The 25,331-nt window shown below is 62.8% G+C and overlaps 5 non-coding genes and 2 pseudogenes across 5 annotated transcripts; all 7 read right to left on the reverse strand.

Moving 5' to 3' along the window:
* Positions 1–1,350: 1,350 nt before the first annotated feature.
* On the reverse strand, positions 1,351–1,469 carry LOC142862006 (5S ribosomal RNA). Its single transcript, XR_012913152.1, has one exon. It is a non-coding gene; the product is annotated as a 5S ribosomal RNA (ribosomal RNA).
* A 3,787-nt stretch (positions 1,470–5,256) lies between these two features.
* On the reverse strand, positions 5,257–5,375 carry LOC142862007 (5S ribosomal RNA). The gene has a single exon (XR_012913153.1). It is a non-coding gene; the product is annotated as a 5S ribosomal RNA (ribosomal RNA).
* Positions 5,376–9,165: 3,790 nt separating this feature from the next.
* Positions 9,166–9,284, reverse strand: LOC142862008 (5S ribosomal RNA). Its single transcript, XR_012913154.1, has one exon. It is a non-coding gene; the product is annotated as a 5S ribosomal RNA (ribosomal RNA).
* A 3,773-nt stretch (positions 9,285–13,057) lies between these two features.
* LOC142862117 (uncharacterized) lies at positions 13,058–13,176 on the reverse strand (annotated as a pseudogene).
* Positions 13,177–16,969: 3,793 nt separating this feature from the next.
* On the reverse strand, positions 16,970–17,088 carry LOC142862009 (5S ribosomal RNA). The gene has a single exon (XR_012913155.1). It is a non-coding gene; the product is annotated as a 5S ribosomal RNA (ribosomal RNA).
* Positions 17,089–20,889: 3,801 nt separating this feature from the next.
* On the reverse strand, positions 20,890–21,008 carry LOC142862011 (5S ribosomal RNA). The gene has a single exon (XR_012913157.1). It is a non-coding gene; the product is annotated as a 5S ribosomal RNA (ribosomal RNA).
* A 3,777-nt stretch (positions 21,009–24,785) lies between these two features.
* Positions 24,786–24,904, reverse strand: LOC142862118 (uncharacterized; annotated as a pseudogene).
* Between the last annotated feature and the right edge of the window lie 427 nt (positions 24,905–25,331).

Consider the following 25,331-nt stretch of genomic DNA (forward strand, 5'->3'; position numbering starts at 1 on the left):
CCATCCAGGAGTGCATCAATAAAATGTGGCGCGTGGACACCACGGAGTGCCATTCGGCTGTGAGGAGCAGCGGTGAGAGGGCGCCTCTCGTGTTCTCCTGGCCAGAGCTGGAACCCGTTCCAGTAAGCCAAGTATCCCGAGAATGGACACACGAGCACCACGTGAGCGCGCTCACCAGCAAATTGGTACGAACGGATGGACGCCTAAGTGGACAGAGAGGAATCACCTTCATCGGGTGGGTGTCGGGCGGGTGGGGGGAGGGGAGGGGCATACACATCCATTAGGCATGGGGTGGGTGCGCACCGACTGGGGGATGGGCGCACTTGAAGCTCTGACCCGAGGGGGGAGGCTTGGAGAGGGCAAGGCACCCGACCTTAACATTGGTACCCCCACAATACGCTGGAACAACATGAGAGGTATATGAATAAGAACACAGGGGGGGCCGGGCGCGGTGGCTCACGCCTGTAATCCTAGCTCTCTGGGAGGCCGAGGCGGGCGGATTGCTCCAGGTCAGGAGTTCGAAACCAGCCTGAGCAAGAGCGAGACCCCGTCTCTACTAAAAATAGAAAGAAATTAATTGGCCAACTAATATATATAGAAAAACACAGCCGGGCGTGGTGGTGCATGCCTGTAGTCCCAACTACTCGGGAGGCTGAGGCAGCAGGATTGCTTGAGCCCGGAGATTGAGGTTGCTGTGAGCTAGGCTGACGCCATGGCACTCACTCTAGCCTGGGCAGCAAAACGAGACTCTGTCTCAAAAAAAAAAAAAAAAAGAACACAGGGGGGAGGGCGGCACGGGCAACACATGTCACCTGAATACTTGTACTCCCATCATCTGCTTGAAAAGAGAGAGAAAAGAAAATGCAATCCTAGAGGTAAGAGACACTTTTTAAAAATAATGAATCCGAAGAGAAAAGTAAAAGGAGGCCTGTGGAGCAGGTCTGGGTGTGACTCCGGATCCCCCAACATCAGGTGCCACCACCAAAGATTCCTGCGTGTAGCCCATAGAACCCCAAAAGCAACGGGACGAGTTCTGGTCACATACTCCCTCAAAATGACATCCTGGCCTTCTTCTGGAACTCCCTCCCCTCTCAGACTCTCAAGGTTTCCTCCAGCGTGTCGGTTCCCACAGAGCAGACCTTTGGTCTGAGACCTGACAGTCCAGATGCCACGCATGCTGCCGCGTGGCGGCGGTGTCGCGGCTTGGGACAAGAGGAGGCCCCACGGTGCGGGCTGGGGCGCCAGGCACCGCGCGGGCGCTGAGGGTGGGGGTGACCCCCACCCCGGGCCGCCGCCTCGCTCCCAGAAAGGGGACAGAACAAGAGGCAAGAAAAAAAAAAAAAAAGCAGCAGCCTGTGGCACCCGGTATTCCCAGGCGGTCTCCCATCCAAGTACTAACCAGGCCCGACCCTGCTTAGCTTCCGAGACCAGACGAGATCGGGGGCGTTCAGGGTGGTGTGGCCCTAGACGGCGGCGGAGGGCGCCCCTGCCCCGCTCGAGAAGCCGAGCCTCTCTGGGCTTCCCCGCCGCCGCCTCCCGCCCCAGGCCCCGCGCCGGGCCGGGCCGGGCCGGTTGAGTTCGCCGGCCGGGTCCCGCTGGCTCCCAGGGACGGGGGTGATGGGCGGGGCGGGGCGGGGCGGGGCGGGGTGGGGGGCTGTCTCTCTATACACACACACACACACTCACACTCACTCACACTCACACAAGATGCGCCTCCACGGCTGGACTCGCCAAGGTGGAGCCCTCCCAGCCCCCCTCGTCTCCTCGCCCGGCCTCCTTCACCTACCCGCTGCCCACCCCCAGCGCGTCGCTGCCGCTGACTGCGCACGCGCGGGACGCTCGCCCTTTGACCCCAGCCAGGGGCCGCCCTCCCCCACAACCCCTTTCAGCTGCGCCCCCCCCTCGCCCTGTGGGTGGGCTGCCGCCTATTCCCCCGGGCCAGGGCTGGGGCACAGCCAGTGTATGGGGCGTCTCTCTCTGGGGATGTGTCCCATGGGTGGGGTGGGGTGGCGTGGTTTGGGGGGCGCTGAAGAAATCAGTCCCCTCCATCTCCTACCTCTGGAAAACGCCCAAGCCCGTGGAGAACTGCCGGCACCGCTTCGTGGGGGCCGGGACCCTCCTCCGTGTCCTCCTGTGGCCCAGTCCAAGGGGCCTGGGCCTGGCCGGGGCTGCATTGGACCCCGACCACCCTGGCGTGTGGACTCGCTAAAAATCGGCCATTAGATATTGGATTCCAGCTTCCTGGAGGTCATTTCACTAATGAGTGCACCGGAAAGAGTTTCCTAATCCATCTGTGAGGGTGGCAACTGAAAGAGAATTTTAAAGCTGACAGAATAGGCGAGGGAAGGCATAGGAGATTTCCACACCCAGCAAGGAAGACTTTCCCGAAATGGAAGAAAGAAACGAGCAAACAGAGACACCGGTAGCCCGCCCGGAAAAGAGTCTGCCCCTGAGAGAAAGCACCCTGACCAGGTTCACCCGTGGGTGGGTGGCGAGCCAGCGGCATTCAGAAGAGCGAGGCCCGCAGTCTGTGCGGAAGACACCTGCGCTCGGGTGTGTGTGGCGGCGGTGTGTGTGGCGGCGCGATTCACAAGCAGCTCTAGATGTTAAACCAAGGAGAAGCCAGGGAGTTCCCAACGCCCCAGGTGTCCTCAGCCCACGACTGGCTGCTGTGGGAATGCGAAGCCCGGCTCCTTGTCTCAGAGCGGGGTTCCCAGGAGGATCAGGCTGAAGCTGGGACTTGGCCTCAAAGTGTCCCCTCGCATAGCCACCCCCTTCCCCTTCCTGCTCCTCTACTCCTGGTGCCCCTCCATCCAGGGGCCAGACCTTAAAGAGTCACCGCAAGAGAATCCTGGTCCCAAAGGAGCCTTCTGGGGGACCGGTGCTGAGAGAGGTTGTGGGCATGGCCCGCTGGGGCTCTGCCCGACCCAGGGCTGAGAGATGCCACCTCCCAGCTCTGGGTCCCTGCAGGAAGTGTTGGCAAGCACAGGGCCGGTCCTCCAAAGGCCCAGGTGCAGGGAGCCCAGGCCAAGCAGCCTGTGGAAGAAGCCACTTGCCGTGCCACCCCGGGAACAGGACTGCAGGCCCCGGCCCTTCCCACCTCCTCCTCCTCCTCCTCCGCCCCGCACCCCCCCCCCCGACATGGCACAGGGCTCAGAGACACCTCAGACTCTTGCTACCCAAAGTGCAAAGGGCATCAGTTGCTCCTCCAAACCCCCCGCCCAGCAGACCGCGTTGTCCAGCCAGCCCCCGGGCCTCCCTGGGGTGCCCAGCACAAAAGTGCAGACACCCACCGGACCCTCAGTCTCAGTTTTCGGAGGTTTTTGCCACTCTAAGGACCCGCAGGCCAGCTGGGCCTTCGGGCAGGACAGAGAGCCCCGGAATCCGACGTGGAATGCTGCGTGTACGTCCGCATCAGGAGGCGGTCCCCACCTCCGCGGCTCTCCCCTTGCGGGGAGCGGCAGCCCAGCCGGCAGCCGCAGGGCCTCAGGGAAGACACCAGGCTGGGCCCCCGCGGCACAGCGGGGGCACGTCCCCCGCACTCACGCGACTTAGGGACGGCTGCTGGAGACTGCTGCGGCCACCCTGCTGCCGGGTTTCTGGAGGGCTTCCTGGAAGCAGCATCCACACCAAGCCCTTGGAAGGCCCAGGCGACGGAGGAGCCGGTCAGGCAGGGGCCGAGGACGGTGAGAGGCCGGGCGGGAAGGAGCGTGTCAGGCAGGGGCAGAGGACGGTGACCGGCCGGGCGGGGAGGAGCCGGTCAGGCGGGGGCCCAGGACAGTGACGGGCCTGGCCGGGGAGGAGTGCGTCAGGCAGGGGCAGAGGAGACGGGCTGGGTAAGGGTTAGGGTTACAGTTAGGGCACAATTCACAATCCCAAAGACGTGGAAGCGACCCGAGTGCCCATCCATCCAGGAGTGCATCAATAAAATGTGGCGCGTGGACACCACGGAGTGCCATTCGGCTGTGAGGAGCAGCGGTGAGAGGGCGCCTCTCGTGTTCTCCTGGCCAGAGCTGGAACCCGTTCCAGTAAGCCAAGTATCCCGAGAATGGACACACGAGCACCACGTGAGCGCGCTCACCAGCAAATTGGTACGAACGGATGGACGCCTAAGTGGACAGAGAGGAATCACCTTCATCGGGTGGGTGTCGGGCGGGTGGGGGGAGGGGAGGGGCATACACATCCATTAGGCATGGGGTGGGTGCGCACCGACTGGGGGATGGGCGCACTTGAAGCTCTGACCCGAGGGGGGAGGCTTGGAGAGGGCAAGGCACCCGACCTTAACATTGGTACCCCCACAATACGCTGGAACAACATGAGAGGTATATGAATAAGAACACAGGGGGGGCCGGGCGCGGTGGCTCACGCCTGTAATCCTAGCTCTCTGGGAGGCCGAGGCGGGCGGATTGCTCCAGGTCAGGAGTTCGAAACCAGCCTGAGCAAGAGCGAGACCCCGTCTCTACTAAAAATAGAAAGAAATTAATTGGCCAACTAATATATATAGAAAAACACAGCCGGGCGTGGTGGTGCATGCCTGTAGTCCCAACTACTCGGGAGGCTGAGGCAGCAGGATTGCTTGAGCCCGGAGATTGAGGTTGCTGTGAGCTAGGCTGATGCCATGGCACTCACTCTAGCCTGGGCAGCAAAACGAGACTCTGTCTCAAAAAAAAAAAAAAAAAGAACACAGGGGGGAGGGCGGCACGGGCAACACATGTCACCTGAATACTTGTACTCCCATCATCTGCTTGAAAAGAGAGAGAAAAGAAAATGCAATCCTAGAGGTAAGAGACACTTTTTAAAAATAATGAATCCGAAGAGAAAAGTAAAAGGAGGCCTGTGGAGCAGGTCTGGGTGTGACTCCGGATCCCCCAACATCAGGTGCCACCACCAAAGATTCCTGCGTGTAGCCCATAGAACCCCAAAAGCAACGGGACGAGTTCTGGTCACATACTCCCTCAAAATGACATCCTGGCCTTCTTCTGGAACTCCCTCCCCTCTCAGACTCTCAAGGTTTCCTCCAGCGTGTCGGTTCCCACAGAGCAGACCTTTGGTCTGAGACCTGACAGTCCAGATGCCACGCATGCTGCCGCGTGGCGGCGGTGTCGCGGCTTGGGACAAGAGGAGGCCCCACGGTGCGGGCTGGGGCGCCAGGCACCGCGCGGGCGCTGAGGGTGGGGGTGACCCCCACCCCGGGCCGCCGCCTCGCTCCCAGAAAGGGGACAGAACAAGAGGCAAGAAAAAAAAAAAAAAAGCAGCAGCCTGTGGCACCCGGTATTCCCAGGCGGTCTCCCATCCAAGTACTAACCAGGCCCGACCCTGCTTAGCTTCCGAGACCAGACGAGATCGGGGGCGTTCAGGGTGGTGTGGCCCTAGACCGCGGCGGAGGGCGCCCCTGCCCCGCTCGAGAAGCCGAGCCTCTCTGGGCTTCCCCGCCGCCGCCTCCCGCCCCAGGCCCCGCGCCGGGCCGGGCCGGGCCGGTTGAGTTCGCCGGCCGGGTCCCGCTGGCTCCCAGGGACGGGGGTGATGGGCGGGGCGGGGCGGGGCGGGGCGGGGTGGGGGGCTGTCTCTCTATACACACACACACACACTCACACTCACTCACACTCACACAAGATGCGCCTCCACGGCTGGACTCGCCAAGGTGGAGCCCTCCCAGCCCCCCTCGTCTCCTCGCCCGGCCTCCTTCACCTACCCGCTGCCCACCCCCAGCGCGTCGCTGCCGCTGACTGCGCACGCGCGGGACGCTCGCCCTTTGACCCCAGCCAGGGGCCGCCCTCCCCCACAACCCCTTTCAGCTGCGCCCCCCCCTCGCCCTGTGGGTGGGCTGCCGCCTATTCCCCCGGGCCAGGGCTGGGGCACAGCCAGTGTATGGGGCGTCTCTCTCTGGGGATGTGTCCCATGGGTGGGGTGGGGTGGCGTGGTTTGGGGGGCGCTGAAGAAATCAGTCCCCTCCATCTCCTACCTCTGGAAAACGCCCAAGCCCGTGGAGAACTGCCGGCACCGCTTCGTGGGGGCCGGGACCCTCCTCCGTGTCCTCCTGTGGCCCAGTCCAAGGGGCCTGGGCCTGGCCGGGGCTGCATTGGACCCCGACCACCCTGGCGTGTGGACTCGCTAAAAATCGGCCATTAGATATTGGATTCCAGCTTCCTGGAGGTCATTTCACTAATGAGTGCACCGGAAAGAGTTTCCTAATCCATCTGTGAGGGTGGCAACTGAAAGAGAATTTTAAAGCTGACAGAATAGGCGAGGGAAGGCATAGGAGATTTCCACACCCAGCAAGGAAGACTTTCCCGAAATGGAAGAAAGAAACGAGCAAACAGAGACACCGGTAGCCCGCCCGGAAAAGAGTCTGCCCCTGAGAGAAAGCACCCTGACCAGGTTCACCCGTGGGTGGGTGGCGAGCCAGCGGCATTCAGAAGAGCGAGGCCCGCAGTCTGTGCGGAAGACACCTGCGCTCGGGTGTGTGTGGCGGCGGTGTGTGTGGCGGCGCGATTCACAAGCAGCTCTAGATGTTAAACCAAGGAGAAGCCAGGGAGTTCCCAACGCCCCAGGTGTCCTCAGCCCACGACTGGCTGCTGTGGGAATGCGAAGCCCGGCTCCTTGTCTCAGAGCGGGGTTCCCAGGAGGATCAGGCTGAAGCTGGGACTTGGCCTCAAAGTGTCCCCTCGCATAGCCACCCCCTTCCCCTTCCTGCTCCTCTACTCCTGGTGCCCCTCCATCCAGGGGCCAGACCTTAAAGAGTCACCGCAAGAGAATCCTGGTCCCAAAGGAGCCTTCTGGGGGACCGGTGCTGAGAGAGGTTGTGGGCATGGCCCGCTGGGGCTCTGCCCGACCCAGGGCTGAGAGATGCCACCTCCCAGCTCTGGGTCCCTGCAGGAAGTGTTGGCAAGCACAGGGCCGGTCCTCCAAAGGCCCAGGTGCAGGGAGCCCAGGCCAAGCAGCCTGTGGAAGAAGCCACTTGCCGTGCCACCCCGGGAACAGGACTGCAGGCCCCGGCCCTTCCCACCTCCTCCTCCTCCTCCTCCGCCCCGCACCCCCCCCCCCCGACATGGCACAGGGCTCAGAGACACCTCAGACTCTTGCTACCCAAAGTGCAAAGGGCATCAGTTGCTCCTCCAAACCCCCCGCCCAGCAGACCGCGTTGTCCAGCCAGCCCCCGGGCCTCCCTGGGGTGCCCAGCACAAAAGTGCAGACACCCACCGGACCCTCAGTCTCAGTTTTCGGAGGTTTTTGCCACTCTAAGGACCCGCAGGCCAGCTGGGCCTTCGGGCAGGACAGAGAGCCCCGGAATCCGACGTGGAGAGCTGCGTGTACGTCCGCATCAGGAGGCGGTCCCCACCTCCGCGGCTCTCCCCTTGCGGGGAGCGGCAGCCCAGCCGGCAGCCGCAGGGCCTCAGGGAAGACACCAGGCTGGGCCCCCGCGGCACAGCGGGGGCACGTCCCCCGCACTCACGCGACTTAGGGACGGCTGCTGGAGACTGCTGCGGCCACCCTGCTGCCGGGTTTCTGGAGGGCTTCCTGGAAGCAGCATCCACACCAAGCCCTTGGAAGGCCCAGGCGACGGAGGAGCCGGTCAGGCAGGGGCCGAGGACGGTGAGAGGCCGGGCGGGAAGGAGCGTGTCAGGCAGGGGCAGAGGACGGTGACCGGCCGGGCGGGGAGGAGCCGGTCAGGCGGGGGCCCAGGACAGTGACGGGCCTGGCCGGGGAGGAGTGCGTCAGGCAGGGGCAGAGGAGACGGGCTGGGTAAGGGTTAGGGTTACAGTTAGGGCACAATTCACAATCCCAAAGACGTGGAAGCGACCCGAGTGCCCATCCATCCAGGAGTGCATCAATAAAATGTGGCGCGTGGACACCACGGAGTGCCATTCGGCTGTGAGGAGCAGCGGTGAGAGGGCGCCTCTCGTGTTCTCCTGGCCAGAGCTGGAACCCGTTCCAGTAAGCCAAGTATCCCGAGAATGGACACACGAGCACCACGTGAGCGCGCTCACCAGCAAATTGGTACGAACGGATGGACGCCTAAGTGGACAGAGAGGAATCACCTTCATCGGGTGGGTGTCGGGCGGGTGGGGGGAGGGGAGGGGCATACACATCCATTAGGCATGGGGTGGGTGCGCACCGACTGGGGGATGGGCGCACTTGAAGCTCTGACCCGAGGGGGGAGGCTTGGAGAGGGCAAGGCACCCGACCTTAACATTGGTACCCCCACAATACGCTGGAACAACATGAGAGGTATATGAATAAGAACACAGGGGGGGCCGGGCGCGGTGGCTCACGCCTGTAATCCTAGCTCTCTGGGAGGCCGAGGCGGGCGGATTGCTCCAGGTCAGGAGTTCGAAACCAGCCTGAGCAAGAGCGAGACCCCGTCTCTACTAAAAATAGAAAGAAATTAATTGGCCAACTAATATATATAGAAAAACACAGCCGGGCGTGGTGGTGCATGCCTGTAGTCCCAACTACTCGGGAGGCTGAGGCAGCAGGATTGCTTGAGCCCGGAGATTGAGGTTGCTGTGAGCTAGGCTGACGCCATGGCACTCACTCTAGCCTGGGCAGCAAAACGAGACTCTGTCTCAAAAAAAAAAAAAAAAAGAACACAGGGGGGAGGGCGGCACGGGCAACACATGTCACCTGAATACTTGTACTCCCATCATCTGCTTGAAAAGAGAGAGAAAAGAAAATGCAATCCTAGAGGTAAGAGACACTTTTTAAAAATAATGAATCCGAAGAGAAAAGTAAAAGGAGGCCTGTGGAGCAGGTCTGGGTGTGACTCCGGATCCCCCAACATCAGGTGCCACCACCAAAGATTCCTGCGTGTAGCCCATAGAACCCCAAAAGCAACGGGACGAGTTCTGGTCACATACTCCCTCAAAATGACATCCTGGCCTTCTTCTGGAACTCCCTCCCCTCTCAGACTCTCAAGGTTTCCTCCAGCGTGTCGGTTCCCACAGAGCAGACCTTTGGTCTGAGACCTGACAGTCCAGATGCCACGCATGCTGCCGCGTGGCGGCGGTGTCGCGGCTTGGGACAAGAGGAGGCCCCACGGTGCGGGCTGGGGCGCCAGGCACCGCGCGGGCGCTGAGGGTGGGGGTGACCCCCACCCCGGGCCGCCGCCTCGCTCCCAGAAAGGGGACAGAACAAGAGGCAAGAAAAAAAAAAAAAAAAAGCAGCAGCCTGTGGCACCCGGTATTCCCAGGCGGTCTCCCATCCAAGTACTAACCAGGCCCGACCCTGCTTAGCTTCCGAGACCAGACGAGATCGGGGGCGTTCAGGGTGGTGTGGCCCTAGACGGCGGCGGAGGGCGCCCCTGCCCCGCTCGAGAAGCCGAGCCTCTCTGGGCTTCCCCGCCGCCGCCTCCCGCCCCAGGCCCCGCGCCGGGCCGGGCCGGGCCGGTTGAGTTCGCCGGCCGGGTCCCGCTGGCTCCCAGGGACAGGGGTGATGGGCGGGGCGGGGCGGGGCGGGGCGGGGTGGGGGGCTGTCTCTCTATACACACACACACACACTCACACTCACTCACACTCACACAAGATGCGCCTCCACGGCTGGACTCGCCAAGGTGGAGCCCTCCCAGCCCCCCTCGTCTCCTCGCCCGGCCTCCTTCACCTACCCGCTGCCCACCCCCAGCGCGTCGCTGCCGCTGACTGCGCACGCGCGGGACGCTCGCCCTTTGACCCCAGCCAGGGGTCGCCCTCCCCCACAACCCCTTTCAGCTGCGCCCCCCCCCTCGCCCTGTGGGTGGGCTGCCGCCTATTCCCCCGGGCCAGGGCTGGGACACAGCCAGTGTATGGGGCGTCTCTCTCTGGGGATGTGTCCCATGGGTGGGGTGGGGTGGCGTGGTTTGGGGGGCGCTGAAGAAATCAGTCCCCTCCATCTCCTACCTCTGGAAAACGCCCAAGCCCGTGGAGAACTGCCGGCACCGCTTCGTGGGGGCCGGGACCCTCCTCCGTGTCCTCCTGTGGCCCAGTCCAAGGGGCCTGGGCCTGGCCGGGGCTGCATTGGACCCCGACCACCCTGGCGTGTGGACTCGCTAAAAATCGGCCATTAGATATTGGATTCCAGCTTCCTGGAGGTCATTTCACTAATGAGTGCACCGGAAAGAGTTTCCTAATCCATCTGTGAGGGTGGCAACTGAAGGAGAATTTTAAAGCTGACAGAATAGGCGAGGGAAGGCATAGGAGATTTCCACACCCAGCAAGGAAGACTTTCCCGAAATGGAAGAAAGAAACGAGCAAACAGAGACACCGGTAGCCCGCCCGGAAAAGAGTCTGCCCCTGAGAGAAAGCACCCTGACCAGGTTCACCCGTGGGTGGGTGGCGAGCCAGCGGCATTCAGAAGAGCGAGGCCCGCAGTCTGTGCGGAAGACACCTGCGCTCCGGTGTGTGTGGCGGCGCGATTCACAAGCAGCTCTAGATGTTAAACCAAGGAGAAGCCAGTGAGTTCCCAACGCCCCAGGTGTCCTCAGCCCACGACTGGCTGCTGTGGGAATGCGAAGCCCGGCTCCTTGTCTCAGAGCGGGGTTCCCAGGAGGATCAGGCTGAAGCTGGGACTTGGCCTCAAAGTGTCCCCTCGCATGGCCACCCCCTTCCCCTTCCTGCTCCTCTACTCCTGGTGCCCCTCCATCCAGGGGCCAGACCTTAAAGAGTCACCGCAAGAGAATCCTGGTCCCAAAGGAGCCTTCTGGGGGACCGGTGCTGAGAGAGGTTGTGGGCATGGCCCGCTGGGGCTCTGCCCGACCCAGGGCTGAGAGATGCCACCTCCCAGCTCTGGGTCCCTGCAGGAAGTGTTGGCAAGCACAGGGCCGGTCCTCCAAAGGCCCAGGTGCAGGGAGCCCAGGCCAAGCAGCCTGTGGAAGAAGCCACTTGCCGTGCCACCCCGGGAACAGGACTGCAGGCCCCGGCCCTTCCCACCTCCTCCTCCTCCTCCTCCGCCCCGCACCCCCCCCCGACATGGCACAGGGCTCAGAGACACCTCAGACTCTTGCTACCCAAAGTGCAAAGGGCATCAGTTGCTCCTCCAAACCCCCCGCCCAGCAGACCGCGTTGTCCAGCCAGCCCCCGGGCCTCCCTGGGGTGCCCAGCACAAAAGTGCAGACACCCACCGGACCCTCAGTCTCAGTTTTCGGAGGTTTTTGCCACTCTAAGGACCCGCAGGCCAGCTGGGCCTTCGGGCAGGACAGAGAGCCCCGGAATCCGACGTGGAGAGCTGCGTGTACGTCCGCATCAGGAGGCGGTCCCCACCTCCGCGGCTCTCCCCTTGCGGGGAGCGGCAGCCCAGCCGGCAGCCGCAGGGCCTCAGGGAAGACACCAGGCTGGGCCCCCGCGGCACAGCGGGGGCACGTCCCCCGCACTCACGCGACTTAGGGACGGCTGCTGGAGACTGCTGCGGCCACCCTGCTGCCGGGTTTCTGGAGGGCTTCCTGGAAGCAGCATCCACACCAAGCCCTTGGAAGGCCCAGGCGACGGAGGAGCCGGTCAGGCAGGGGCCGAGGACGGTGAGAGGCCGGGCGGGAAGGAGCGTGTCAGGCAGGGGCAGAGGACGGTGACCGGCCGGGCGGGGAGGAGCCGGTCAGGCGGGGGCCCAGGACAGTGACGGGCCTTGCCGGGGAGGAGTGCGTCAGGCAGGGGCAGAGGAGATGGGCTGGGTAAGGGTTAGGGTTACAGTTAGGGCACAATTCACAATCCCAAAGACGTGGAAGCGACCCGAGTGCCCATCCATCCAGGAGTGCATCAATAAAATGTGGCGCGTGGACACCACGGAGTGCCATTCGGCTGTGAGGAGCAGCGGTGAGAGGGCGCCTCTCGTGTTCTCCTGGCCAGAGCTGGAACCCGTTCCAGTAAGCCAAGTATCCCGAGAATGGACACACGAGCACCACGTGAGCGCGCTCACCAGCAAATTGGTACGAACGGATGGACGCCTAAGTGGACAGAGAGGAATCACCTTCATCGGGTGGGTGTCGGGCGGGTGGGGGGAGGGGAGGGGCATACACATCCATTAGGCATGGGGTGGGTGCGCACCGACTGGGGGATGGGCGCACTTGAAGCTCTGACCCGAGGGGGGAGGCTTGGAGAGGGCAAGGCACCCGACCTTAACATTGGTACCCCCACAATACGCTGGAACAACATGAGAGGTATATGAATAAGAACACAGGGGGGGCCGGGCGCGGTGGCTCACGCCTGTAATCCTAGCTCTCTGGGAGGCCGAGGCGGGCGGATTGCTCCAGGTCAGGAGTTCGAAACCAGCCTGAGCAAGAGCGAGACCCCGTCTCTACTAAAAATAGAAAGAAATTAATTGGCCAACTAATATATATAGAAAAACACAGCCGGGCGTGGTGGTGCATGCCTGTAGTCCCAACTACTCGGGAGGCTGAGGCAGCAGGATTGCTTGAGCCCGGAGATTGAGGTTGCTGTGAGCTAGGCTGACGCCATGGCACTCACTCTAGCCTGGGCAGCAAAACGAGACTCTGTCTCAAAAAAAAAAAAAAAAAGAACACAGGGGGGAGGGCGGCACGGGCAACACATGTCACCTGAATACTTGTACTCCCATCATCTGCTTGAAAAGAGAGAGAAAAGAAAATGCAATCCTAGAGGTAAGAGACACTTTTTAAAAATAATGAATCCGAAGAGAAAAGTAAAAGGAGGCCTGTGGAGCAGGTCTGGGTGTGACTCCGGATCCCCCAACATCAGGTGCCACCACCAAAGATTCCTGCGTGTAGCCCATAGAACCCCAAAAGCAACGGGACGAGTTCTGGTCACATACTCCCTCAAAATGACATCCTGGCCTTCTTCTGGAACTCCCTCCCCTCTCAGACTCTCAAGGTTTCCTCCAGCGTGTCGGTTCCCACAGAGCAGACCTTTGGTCTGAGACCTGACAGTCCAGATGCCACGCATGCTGCCGCGTGGCGGCGGTGTCGCGGCTTGGGACAAGAGGAGGCCCCACGGTGCGGGCTGGGGCGCCAGGCACCGCGCGGGCGCTGAGGGTGGGGGTGACCCCCACCCCGGGCCGCCGCCTCGCTCCCAGAAAGGGGACAGAACAAGAGGCAAGAAAAAAAAAAAAAAAAAGCAGCAGCCTGTGGCACCCGGTATTCCGAGGCGGTCTCCCATCCAAGTACTAACCAGGCCCGACCCTGCTTAGCTTCCGAGACCAGACGAGATCGGGGGCGTTCAGGGTGGTGTGGCCCTAGACGGCGGCGGAGGGCGCCCCTGCCCCGCTCGAGAAGCCGAGCCTCTCTGGGCTTCCCCGCCGCCGCCTCCCGCCCCAGGCCCCGCGCCGGGCCGGGCCGGGCCGGTTGAGTTCGCTGGCCAGGTCCCGCTGGCTCCCAGGGACGGGGGTGATGGGCGGGGCGGGGCGGGGCGGGGCGGGGTGGGGGGCTGTCTCTCTATACACACACACACACACACTCACACTCACTCACACTCACACAAGATGCGCCTCCACGGCTGGACTCGCCAAGGTGGAGCCCTCCCAGCCCCCCTCGTCTCCTCGCCCGGCCTCCTTCACCTACCCGCTGCCCACCCCCAGCGCGTCGCTGCCGCTGACTGCGCACGCGCGGGACGCTCGCCCTTTGACCCCAGCCAGGGGCCGCCCTCCCCCACAACCCCTTTCAGCTGCGCCCCCCCCCTCGCCCTGTGGGTGGGCTGCCGCCTATTCCCCCGGGCCAGGGCTGGGACACAGCCAGTGTATGGGGCGTCTCTCTCTGGGGATGTGTCCCATGGGTGGGGTGGGGTGGCGTGGTTTGGGGGGCGCTGAAGAAATCAGTCCCCTCCATCTCCTACCTCTGGAAAACGCCCAAGCCCGTGGAGAACTGCCGGCACCGCTTCGTGGGGGCCGGGACCCTCCTCCGTGTCCTCCTGTGGCCCAGTCCAAGGGGCCTGGGCCTGGCCGGGGCTGCATTGGACCCCGACCACCCTGGCGTGTGGACTCGCTAAAAATCGGCCATTAGATATTGGATTCCAGCTTCCTGGAGGTCATTTCACTAATGAGTGCACCGGAAAGAGTTTCCTAATCCATCTGTGAGGGTGGCAACTGAAGGAGAATTTTAAAGCTGACAGAATAGGCGAGGGAAGGCATAGGAGATTTCCACACCCAGCAAGGAAGACTTTCCCGAAATGGAAGAAAGAAACGAGCAAACAGAGACACCGGTAGCCTGCCCGGAAAAGAGTCTGCCCCTGAGAGAAAGCACCCTGACCAGGTTCACCCGTGGGTGGGTGGCGAGCTAGCGGCATTCAGAAGAGCGAGGCCCGCAGTCTGTGTGGAAGACACCTGCACTCTGGTGTGTGTGGCGGCGCGATTCACAAGCAGCTCTAGATGTTAAACCAAGGAGAAGCCAGGGAGTTCCCAACGCCCCAGGTGTCCTCAGCCCACGACTGGCTGCTGTGGGAATGCGAAGCCCGGCTCCTTGTCTCAGAGCGGGGTTCCCAGGAGGATCAGGCTGAAGCTGGGACTTGGCCTCAAAGTGTCCCCTCGCATGGCCACCCCCTTCCCCTTCCTGCTCCTCTACTCCTGGTGCCCCTCCATCCAGGGGCCAGACCTTAAAGAGTCACCGCAAGAGAATCCTGGTCCCAAAGGAGCCTTCTGGGGGACCGGTGCTGAGAGAGGTTGTGGGCATGGCCCGCTGGGGCTCTGCCCGACCCAGGGCTGAGAGATGCCACCTCCCAGCTCTGGGTCCCTGCAGGAAGTGTTGGCAAGCACAGGGCCGGTCCTCCAAAGGCCCAGGTGCAGGGAGCCCAGGCCAAGCAGCCTGTGGAAGAAGCCACTTGCCGTGCCACCCCGGGAACAGGACTGCAGGCCCCGGCCCTTCCCACCTCCTCCTCCTCCTCCTCCTCCTCCCCCCCGACCCGCCCCCACAGGGCACAGGGCTCAGAGACACCTCAGACTCTTGCTACCCAAAGTGCAAAGGGCATCAGTTGCTCCTCCAACCCCCCCCCCCCCGCCCAGCAGACCACGTTGTCCAGCCAGCCCCCGGGCCTCCCTGGGGTGCCCAGCACAAAAGTGCAGACACCCACCGGACCCTCAGTCTCAGTTTTCGGAGGTTTTTGCCACTCTAAGGACCCGCAGGCCAGCTGGGCCTTCGGGCAGGACAGAGAGCCCCGGAATCCGACGTGGAGAGCTGCGTGTACGTCCCCATCAGGAGGCGGTCCCCACCTCCGCGGCTCTCCCCTTGCAGGGAGCGGCAGCCCAGCCGGCAGCCGCAGGGCCTCAGGGAAGACACCAGGCTGGGCCCCCGCGGCACAGCGGGGGCACGTCCCCCGCACTCACGCGACTTAGGGACGGCTGCTGGAGACTGCTGTGGCCACCCTGCTGCCGGGTTTCTGGAGGGCTTCCTGGAAGCAGCGTCCACACCAAGCCCTTGGAAGGCCCAGGCGACGGAGGAGCCGGTCAGGCAGGGGCCGAGGACGGTGAGAGGCCGGGCGGGAAGGAGCGTGTCAGGCAGGGGCAGAGGACGGTGACCGGCCGGGCGGGGAGGAGCCGGTCAGGCGGGGGCCCAGGACAGTGACGGGCCTGGCCGGGGAGGAGTGCGTCAGGCAGGGGCAGAGGAGACGGGCTGGGTAAGGGTTAGGGTTACAGTTAGGGCACAATTCACAATCCCAAAGACGTGGAAGCGACCCGAGTGCCCATCCATCCAGGAGTGCATCAATAAAATGTGGCGCGTGGACACCACGGAGTGCCATTCGGCTGTGAGGAGCAGCGGTGAGAGGGCGCCTCTCGTGTTCTCCTGGCCAGAGCTGGAACCCGATCCAGTAAGCCAAGTATCCCAAGAATGGACACACGAGCACCACGTGAGCGCGCTCACCACCAAATTGGTACGAACGGATGGACGCCTAAGTGGACAGAGAGGAATCACCTTCATCGGGTGGGTGTCGGGCGGGCGGGTGGGGGGAGGGGAGGGGCATACACATCCATTAGGCATGGGGTGGGTGCGCACCGACTGGGGGATGGGCGCACTTGAAGCTCTGACCCGAGGGGGGAGGCTTGGAGAGGGCAAGGCACCCGACCTTAACATTGGTACCCCCACAATACGCTGGAACAACATGAGAGGTATATGAATAAGAACACAGGGGGGGCCGGGCGCGGTGGCTCACGCCTGTAATCCTAGCTCTCTGGGAGGCCGAGGCGGGCGGATTGCTCCAGGTCAGGAGTTCGAAACCAGCCTGAGCAAGAGCGAGACCCCGTCTCTACTAAAAATAGAAAGAAATTAATTGGCCAACTAATATATATAGAAAAACACAGCCGGGCGTGGTGGTGCATGCCTGTAGTCCCAACTACTCGGGAGGCTGAGGCAGCAGGATTGCTTGAGCCCGGAGATTGAGGTTGCTGTGAGCTAGGCTGACGCCATGGCACTCACTCTAGCCTGGGCAGCAAAACGAGACTCTGTCTCAAAAAAAAAAAAAAAAAGAACACAGGGGGGAGGGCGGCACGGGCAACACATGTCACCTGAATACTTGTACTCCCATCATCTGCTTGAAAAGAGAGAGAAAAGAAAATGCAATCCTAGAGGTAAGAGACACTTTTTAAAAATAATGAATCCGAAGAGAAAAGTAAAAGGAGGCCTGTGGAGCAGGTCTGGGTGTGACTCCGGATCCCCCAACATCAGGTGCCACCACCAAAGATTCCTGCGTGTAGCCCATAGAACCCCAAAAGCAACGGGACGAGTTCTGGTCACATACTCCCTCAAAATGACATCCTGGCCTTCTTCTGGAACTCCCTCCCCTCTCAGACTCTCAAGGTTTCCTCCAGCGTGTCGGTTCCCACAGAGCAGACCTTTGGTCTGAGACCTGACAGTCCAGATGCCACGCATGCTGCCGCGTGGCGGCGGTGTCGCGGCTTGGGACAAGAGGAGGCCCCACGGTGCGGGCTGGGGCGCCAGGCACCGCGCGGGCGCTGAGGGTGGGGGTGACCCCCACCCCGGGCCGCCGCCGCGCTCCCAGAAAGGGGACAGAACAAGAGGCAAGAAAAAAAAAAAAAAAAAAAAAGCAGCAGCCTGTGGCACCCGGTATTCCCAGGCGGTCTCCCATCCAAGTACTAACCAGGCCCGACCCTGCTTAGCTTCCGAGACCAGACGAGATCGGGGGCGTTCAGGGTGGTGTGGCCCTAGACGGCGGCGGAGGGCGCCCCTGCCCCGCTCGAGAAGCCGAGCCTCTCTGGGCTTCCCCGCCGCCGCCTCCCGCCCCAGGCCCCGCGCCGGGCGGGGCCGGGCCGGGCCGGTTGAGTTCGCTGGCCCGGTCCCGCGGGCTCCCAGGGACGGGGGTGATGGGCGGGGCGGGGCGGGGCGGGGCGGGGTGGGGGGCTGTCTCTCTATACACACACACACACACTCACACTCACTCACACTCACACAAGATGCGCCTCCACGGCTGGACTCGCCAAGGTGGAGCCCTCCCAGCCCCCCTCGTCTCCTCGCCCGGCCTCCTTCACCTACCCGCTGCCCACCCCCAGCGCGTCGCTGCCGCTGACTGCGCACGCGCGGGACGCTCGCCCTTTGACCCCAGCCAGGGGCCGCCCTCCCCCACAACCCCTTTCAGCTGCGCCCCCCCCCTCGCCCTGTGGGTGGGCTGCCGCCTATTCCCCCGGGCCAGGGCTGGGGCACAGCCAGTGTATGGGGCGTCTCTCTCTGGGGATGTGTCCCATGGGTGGGGTGGGGTGGCGTGGTTTGGGGGGCGCTGAAGAAATCAGTCCCCTCCATCTCCTACCTCTGGAAAACGCCCAAGCCCGTGGAGAACTGCCGGCACCGCTTCGTGGGGGCCGGGACCCTCCTCCGTGTCCTCCTGTGGCCCAGTCCAAGGGGCCTGGGCCTGGCCGGGGCTGCATTGGACCCCGACCACCCTGGCGTGTGGACTCGCTAAAAATCGGCCATTAGATATTGGATTCCAGCTTCCTGGAGGTCATTTCACTAATGAGTGCACCGGAAAGAGTTTCCTAATCCATCTGTGAGGGTGGCAACTGAAGGAGAATTTTAAAGCTGACAGAATAGGCGAGGGAAGGCATAGGAGATTTCCACACCCAGCAAGGAAGACTTTCCCGAAATGGAAGAAAGAAACGAGCAAACAGAGACACCGGTAGCCCGCCCGGAAAAGAGTCTGCCCCTGAGAGAAAGCACCCTGACCAGGTTCACCCGTGGGTGGGTGGCGAGCTAGCGGCATTCAGAAGAGCGAGGCCCGCAGTCTGTGCGGAAGACACCTGCACTCTGGTGTGTGTGGCGGCGCGATTCACAAGCAGCTCTAGATGTTAAACCAAGGAGAAGCCAGGGAGTTCCCAACGCCCCAGGTGTCCTCAGCCCACGACTGGCTGCTGTGGGAATGCGAAGCCCGGCTCCTTGTCTCAGAGCGGGGTTCCCAGGAGGATCAGGCTGAAGCTGGGACTTGGCCTCAAAGTGTCCCCTCGCATGGCCACCCCCTTCCCCTTCCTGCTCCTCTACTCCTGGTGCCCCTCCATCCAGGGGCCAGACCTTAAAGAGTCACCGCAAGAGAATCCTGGTCCCAAAGGAGCCTTCTGGGGGACCGGTGCTGAGAGAGGTTGTGGGCATGGCCCGCTGGGGCTCTGCCCGACCCAGGGCTGAGAGATGCCACCTCCCAGCTCTGGGTCCCTGCAGGAAGTGTTGGCAAGCACAGGGCCGGTCCTCCAAAGGCCCAGGTGCAGGGAGCCCAGGCCAAGCAGCCTGTGGAAGAAGCCACTTGCCGTGCCACCCCGGGAACAGGACTGCAGGCCCCGGCCCTTCCCACCTCCTCCTCCTCCTCCTCCTCCTCCCCCCCGCCCCGCCCCCACAGGGCACAGGGCTCAGAGACACCTCAGACTCTTGCTACCCAAAGTGCAAAGGGCATCAGTTGCTCCTCCAACCCCCCCCCCCCCCCCCCCCGCCCAGCAGACCACGTTGTCCAGCCAGCCCCCGGGCCTCCCTGGGGTGCCCAGCACAAAAGTGCAGACACCCACCGGACCCTCAGTCTCAGTTTTCGGAGGTTTTTGCCACTCTAAGGACCCGCAGGCCAGCTGGGCCTTCGGGCAGGACAGAGAGCCCCGGAATCCGACGTGGAGAGCTGCGTGTACGTCCCCATCAGGAGGCGGTCCCCACCTCCGCGGCTCTCCCCTTGCGGGGAGCGGCAGCCCAGCCGGCAGCCGCAGGGCCTCAGGGAAGACACCAGGCTGGGCCCCCGCGGCACAGCGGGGGCACGTCCCCCGCACTCACGCGACTTAGGGACGGCTGCTGGAGACTGCTGCGGCCACCCTGCTGCCGGGTTTCTGGAGGGCTTCCTGGAAGCAGCGTCCACACCAAGCCCTTGGAAGGCCCAGGCGACGGAGGAGCCGGTCAGGCAGGGGCCGAGGACGGTGAGAGGCCGGGCGGGAAGGAGCGTGTCAGGCAGGGGCAGAGGACGGTGACCGGCCGGGCGGGGAGGAGCCGGTCAGGCGGGGGCCCAGGACAGTGACGGGCCTGGCCGGGGAGGAGTGCGTCAGGCAGGGGCAGAGGAGACGGGCTGGGTAAGGGTTAGGGTTACAGTTAGGGCACAATTCACAATCCCAAAGACGTGGAAGCGACCCGAGTGCCCATCCATCCAGGAGTGCATCAATAAAATGTGGCGCGTGGACACCACGGAGTGCCATTCGGCTGTGAGGAGCAGCGGTGAGAGGGCGCCTCTCGTGTTCTCCTGGCCAGAGCTGGAACCCGTTCCAGTAAGCCAAGTATCCCAGGAATGGACACACGAGCACCACGTGAGCGCGCTCACCAGCAAATTGGTACGAACGGATGGACGCCTAAGTGGACAGAGAGGAATCACCTTCATCGGGTGGGTGTCGGGCGGGCGGGTGGGGGGAGGGGAGGGGCATACACATCCATTAGGCATGGGGTGGGTGCGCACCGACTGGGGGATGGGCGCACTTGAAGCTCTGACCCGAGGGGGGAGGCTTGGAGAGGGCAAGGCACCCGACCTTAACATTGGTACCCCCACAATACGCTGGAACAACATGAGAGGTATATGAATAAGAACACAGGGGGGGCCGGGCGCGGTGGCTCACGCCTGTAATCCTAGCTCTCTGGGAGGCCGAGGCGGGCGGATTGCTCCAGGTCAGGAGTTCGAAACCAGCCTGAGCAAGAGCGAGACCCCGTCTCTACTAAAAATAGAAAGAAATTAATTGGCCAACTAATATATATAGAAAAACACAGCCGGGCGTGGTGGTGCATGCCTGTAGTCCCAACTACTCGGGAGGCTGAGGCAGCAGGATTGCTTGAGCCCGGAGATTGAGGTTGCTGTGAGCTAGGCTGACGCCATGGCACTCACTCTAGCCTGGGCAGCAAAACGAGACTCTGTCTCAAAAAAAAAAAAAAAAAGAACACAGTGGGGAGGGCGGCACGGGCAACACATGTCACCTGAATACTTGTACTCCCATCATCTGCTTGAAAAGAGAGAGAAAAGAAAATGCAATCCTAGAGGTAAGAGACACTTTTTAAAAATAATGAATCCGAAGAGAAAAGTAAAAGGAGGCCTGTGGAGCAGGTCTGGGTGTGACTCCGGATCCCCCAACATCAGGTGCCACCACCAAAGATTCCTGCGTGTAGCCCATAGAACCCCAAAAGCAACGGGACGAGTTCTGGTCACATACTCCCTCAAAATGACATCCTGGCCTTCTTCTGGAACTCCCTCCCCTCTCAGACTCTCAAGGTTTCCTCCAGCGTGTCGGTTCCCACAGAGCAGACCTTTGGTCTGAGACCTGACAGTCCAGATGCCACGCATGCTGCCGCGTGGCGGCGGTGTCGCGGCTTGGGACAAGAGGAGGCCCCACGGTGCGGGCTGGGGCGCCAGGCACCGCGCGGGCGCTGAGGGTGGGGGTGACCCCCACCCCGGGCCGCCGCCGCGCTCCCAGAAAGGGGACAGAACAAGAGGCAAAAAAAAAAAAAAAAAAAAAAGCAGCAGCCTGTGGCACCCGGTATTCCCAGGCGGTCTCCCATCCAAGTACTAACCAGGCCCGACCCTGCTTAGCTTCCGAGACCAGACGAGATCGGGGGCGTTCAGGGTGGTGTGGCCCTAGACGGCGGCGGAGGGCGCCCCTGCCCCGCTCGAGAAGCCGAGCCTCTCTGGGCTTCCCCGCCGCCGCCTCCCGCCCCAGGCCCCGCGCCGGGCGGGGCCGGGCCGGGCCGGTTGAGTTCGCTGGCCAGGTCCCGCGGGCTCCCAGGGACGGGGGTGATGGGCGGGGCGGGGCGGGGCGGGGCGGGGTGGGGGGCTGTCTCTCTATACACACACACACACACTCACACTCACTCACACTCACACAAGATGCGCCTCCACGGCTGGACTCGCCAAGGTGGAGCCCTCCCAGCCCCCCTCGTCTCCTCGCCCGGCCTCCTTCACCTACCCGCTGCCCACCCCCAGCGCGTCGCTGCCGCTGACTGCGCACGCGCGGGACGCTCGCCCTTTGACCCCAGCCAGGGGCCGCCCTCCCCCACAACCCCTTTCAGCTGCGCCCCCCCCTCGCCCTGTGGGTGGGCTGCCGCCTATTCCCCCGGGCCAGGGCTGGGGCACAGCCAGTGTATGGGGCGTCTCTCTCTGGGGATGTGTCCCATGGGTGGGGTGGGGTGGCGTGGTTTGGGGGGCGCTGAAGAAATCAGTCCCCTCCATCTCCTACCTCTGGAAAACGCCCAAGCCCGTGGAGAACTGCCGGCACCGCTTCGTGGGGGCCGGGACCCTCCTCCGTGTCCTCCTGTGGCCCAGTCCAAGGGGCCTGGGCCTGGCCGGGGCTGCATTGGACCCCGACCACCCTGGCGTGTGGACTCGCTAAAAATCGGCCATTAGATATTGGATTCCAGCTTCCTGGAGGTCATTTCACTAATGAGTGCACCGGAAAGAGTTTCCTAATCCATCTGTGAGGGTGGCAACTGAAGGAGAATTTTAAAGCTGACAGAATAGGCGAGGGAAGGCATAGGAGATTTCCACACCCAGCAAGGAAGACTTTCCCGAAATGGAAGAAAGAAACGAGCAAACAGAGACACCGGTAGCCTGCCCGGAAAAGAGTCTGCCCCTGAGAGAAAGCACCCTGACCAGGTTCACCCGTGGGTGGGTGGCGAGCTAGCGGCATTCAGAAGAGCGAGGCCCGCAGTCTGTGTGGAAGACACCTGCACTCTGGTGTGTGTGGCGGCGCGATTCACAAGCAGCTCTAGATGTTAAACCAAGGAGAAGCCAGGGAGTTCCCAACGCCCCAGGTGTCCTCAGCCCACGACTGGCTGCTGTGGGAATGCGAAGCCCGGCTCCTTGTCTCAGAGCGGGGTTCCCAGGAGGATCAGGCTGAAGCTGGGACTTGGCCTCAAAGTGTCCCCTCGCATGGCCACCCCCTTCCCCTTCCTGCTCCTCTACTCCTGGTGCCCCTCCATCCAGGGGCCAGACCTTAAAGAGTCACCGCAAGAGAATCCTGGTCCCAAAGGAGCCTTCTGGGGGACCGGTGCTGAGAGAGGTTGTGGGCATGGCCCGCTGGGGCTCTGCCCGACCCAGGGCTGAGAGATGCCACCTCCCAGCTCTGGGTCCCTGCAGGAAGTGTTGGCAAGCACAGGGCCGGTCCTCCAAAGGCCCAGGTGCAGGGAGCCCAGGCCAAGCAGCCTGTGGAAGAAGCCACTTGCCGTGCCACCCCGGGAACAGGACTGCAGGCCCCGGCCCTTCCCACCTCCTCCTCCTCCTCCTCCGCCCCGCACCCCCCCCCGACATGGCACAGGGCTCAGAGACACCTCAGACTCTTGCTACCCAAAGTGCAAAGGGCATCAGTTGCTCCTCCAAACCCCCCGCCCAGCAGACCGCGTTGTCCAGCCAGCCCCCGGGCCTCCCTGGGGTGCCCAGCACAAAAGTGCAGACACCCACCGGACCCTCAGTCTCAGTTTTCGGAGGTTTTTGCCACTCTAAGGACCCGCAGGCCAGCTGGGCCTTCGGGCAGGACAGAGAGCCCCGGAATCCGACGTGGAGAGCTGCGTGTACGTCCGCATCAGGAGGCGGTCCCCACCTCCGCGGCTCTCCCCTTGCGGGGAGCGGCAGCCCAGCCGGCAGCCGCAGGGCCTCAGGGAAGACACCAGGCTGGGCCCCCGCGGCACAGCGGGGGCACGTCCCCCGCACTCACGCGACTTAGGGACGGCTGCTGGAGACTGCTGCGGCCACCCTGCTGCCGGGTTTCTGGAGGGCTTCCTGGAAGCAGCATCCACACCAAGCCCTTGGAAGGCCCAGGCGACGGAGGAGCCGGTCAGGCAGGGGCCGAGGACGGTGAGAGGCCGGGCGGGAAGGAGCGTGTCAGGCAGGGGCAGAGGACGGTGACCGGCCGGGCGGGGAGGAGCCGGTCAGGCGGGGGCCCAGGACAGTGACGGGCCTTGCCGGGGAGGAGTGCGTCAGGCAGGGGCAGAGGAGATGGGCTGGGTAAGGGTTAGGGTTACAGTTAGGGCACAATTCACAATCCCAAAGACGTGGAAGCGACCCGAGTGCCCATCCATCCAGGAGTGCATCAATAAAATGTGGCGCGTGGACACCACGGAGTGCCATTCGGCTGTGAGGAGCAGCGGTGAGAGGGCGCCTCTCGTGTTCTCCTGGCCAGAGCTGGAACCCGTTCCAGTAAGCCAAGTATCCCGAGAATGGACACACGAGCACCACGTGAGCGCGCTCACCAGCAAATTGGTACGAACGGATGGACGCCTAAGTGGACAGAGAGGAATCACCTTCATCGGGTGGGTGTCGGGCGGGTGGGGGGAGGGGAGGGGCATACACATCCATTAGGCATGGGGTGGGTGCGCACCGACTGGGGGATGGGCGCACTTGAAGCTCTGACCCGAGGGGGGAGGCTTGGAGAGGGCAAGGCACCCGACCTTAACATTGGTACCCCCACAATACGCTGGAACAACATGAGAGGTATATGAATAAGAACACAGGGGGGGCCGGGCGCGGTGGCTCACGCCTGTAATCCTAGCTCTCTGGGAGGCCGAGGCGGGCGGATTGCTCCAGGTCAGGAGTTCGAAACCAGCCTGAGCAAGAGCGAGACCCCGTCTCTACTAAAAATAGAAAGAAATTAATTGGCCAACTAATATATATAGAAAAACACAGCCGGGCGTGGTGGTGCATGCCTGTAGTCCCAACTACTCGGGAGGCTGAGGCAGCAGGATTGCTTGAGCCCGGAGATTGAGGTTGCTGTGAGCTAGGCTGACGCCATGGCACTCACTCTAGCCTGGGCAGCAAAACGAGACTCTGTCTCAAAAAAAAAAAAAAAAAGAACACAGGGGGGAGGGCGGCACGGGCAACACATGTCACCTGAATACTTGTACTCCCATCATCTGCTTGAAAAGAGAGAGAAAAGAAAATGCAATCCTAGAGGTAAGAGACACTTTTTAAAAATAATGAATCCGAAGAGAAAAGTAAAAGGAGGCCTGTGGAGCAGGTCTGGGTGTGACTCCGGATCCCCCAACATCAGGTGCCACCACCAAAGATTCCTGCGTGTAGCCCATAGAACCCCAAAAGCAACGGGACGAGTTCTGGTCACATACTCCCTCAAAATGACATCCTGGCCTTCTTCTGGAACTCCCTCCCCTCTCAGACTCTCAAGGTTTCCTCCAGCGTGTCGGTTCCCACAGAGCAGACCTTTGGTCTGAGACCTGACAGTCCAGATGCCACGCATGCTGCCGCGTGGCGGCGGTGTCGCGGCTTGGGACAAGAGGAGGCCCCACGGTGCGGGCTGGGGCGCCAGGCACCGCGCGGGCGCTGAGGGTGGGGGTGACCCCCACCCCGGGCCGCCGCCTCGCTCCCAGAAAGGGGACAGAACAAGAGGCAAGAAAAAAAAAAAAAAAAAGCAGCAGCCTGTGGCACCCGGTATTCCGAGGCGGTCTCCCATCCAAGTACTAACCAGGCCCGACCCTGCTTAGCTTCCGAGACCAGACGAGATCGGGGGCGTTCAGGGTGGTGTGGCCCTAGACGGCGGCGGAGGGCGCCCCTGCCCCGCTCGAGAAGCCGAGCCTCTCTGGGCTTCCCCGCCGCCGCCTCCCGCCCCAGGCCCCGCGCCGGGCCGGGCCGGGCCGGTTGAGTTCGCTGGCCAGGTCCCGCTGGCTCCCAGGGACGGGGGTGATGGGCGGGGCGGGGCGGGGCGGGGCGGGGTGGGGGGCTGTCTCTCTATACACACACACACACACACTCACACTCACTCACACTCACACAAGATGCGCCTCCACGGCTGGACTCGCCAAGGTGGAGCCCTCCCAGCCCCCCTCGTCTCCTCGCCCGGCCTCCTTCACCTACCCGCTGCCCACCCCCAGCGCGTCGCTGCCGCTGACTGCGCACGCGCGGGACGCTCGCCCTTTGACCCCAGCCAGGGGCCGCCCTCCCCCACAACCCCTTTCAGCTGCG

Source organism: Microcebus murinus, chromosome 18 (assembly GCF_040939455.1).
Source record: "Microcebus murinus isolate Inina chromosome 18, M.murinus_Inina_mat1.0, whole genome shotgun sequence".
NCBI lineage: Eukaryota > Metazoa > Chordata > Mammalia > Primates > Cheirogaleidae > Microcebus > Microcebus murinus.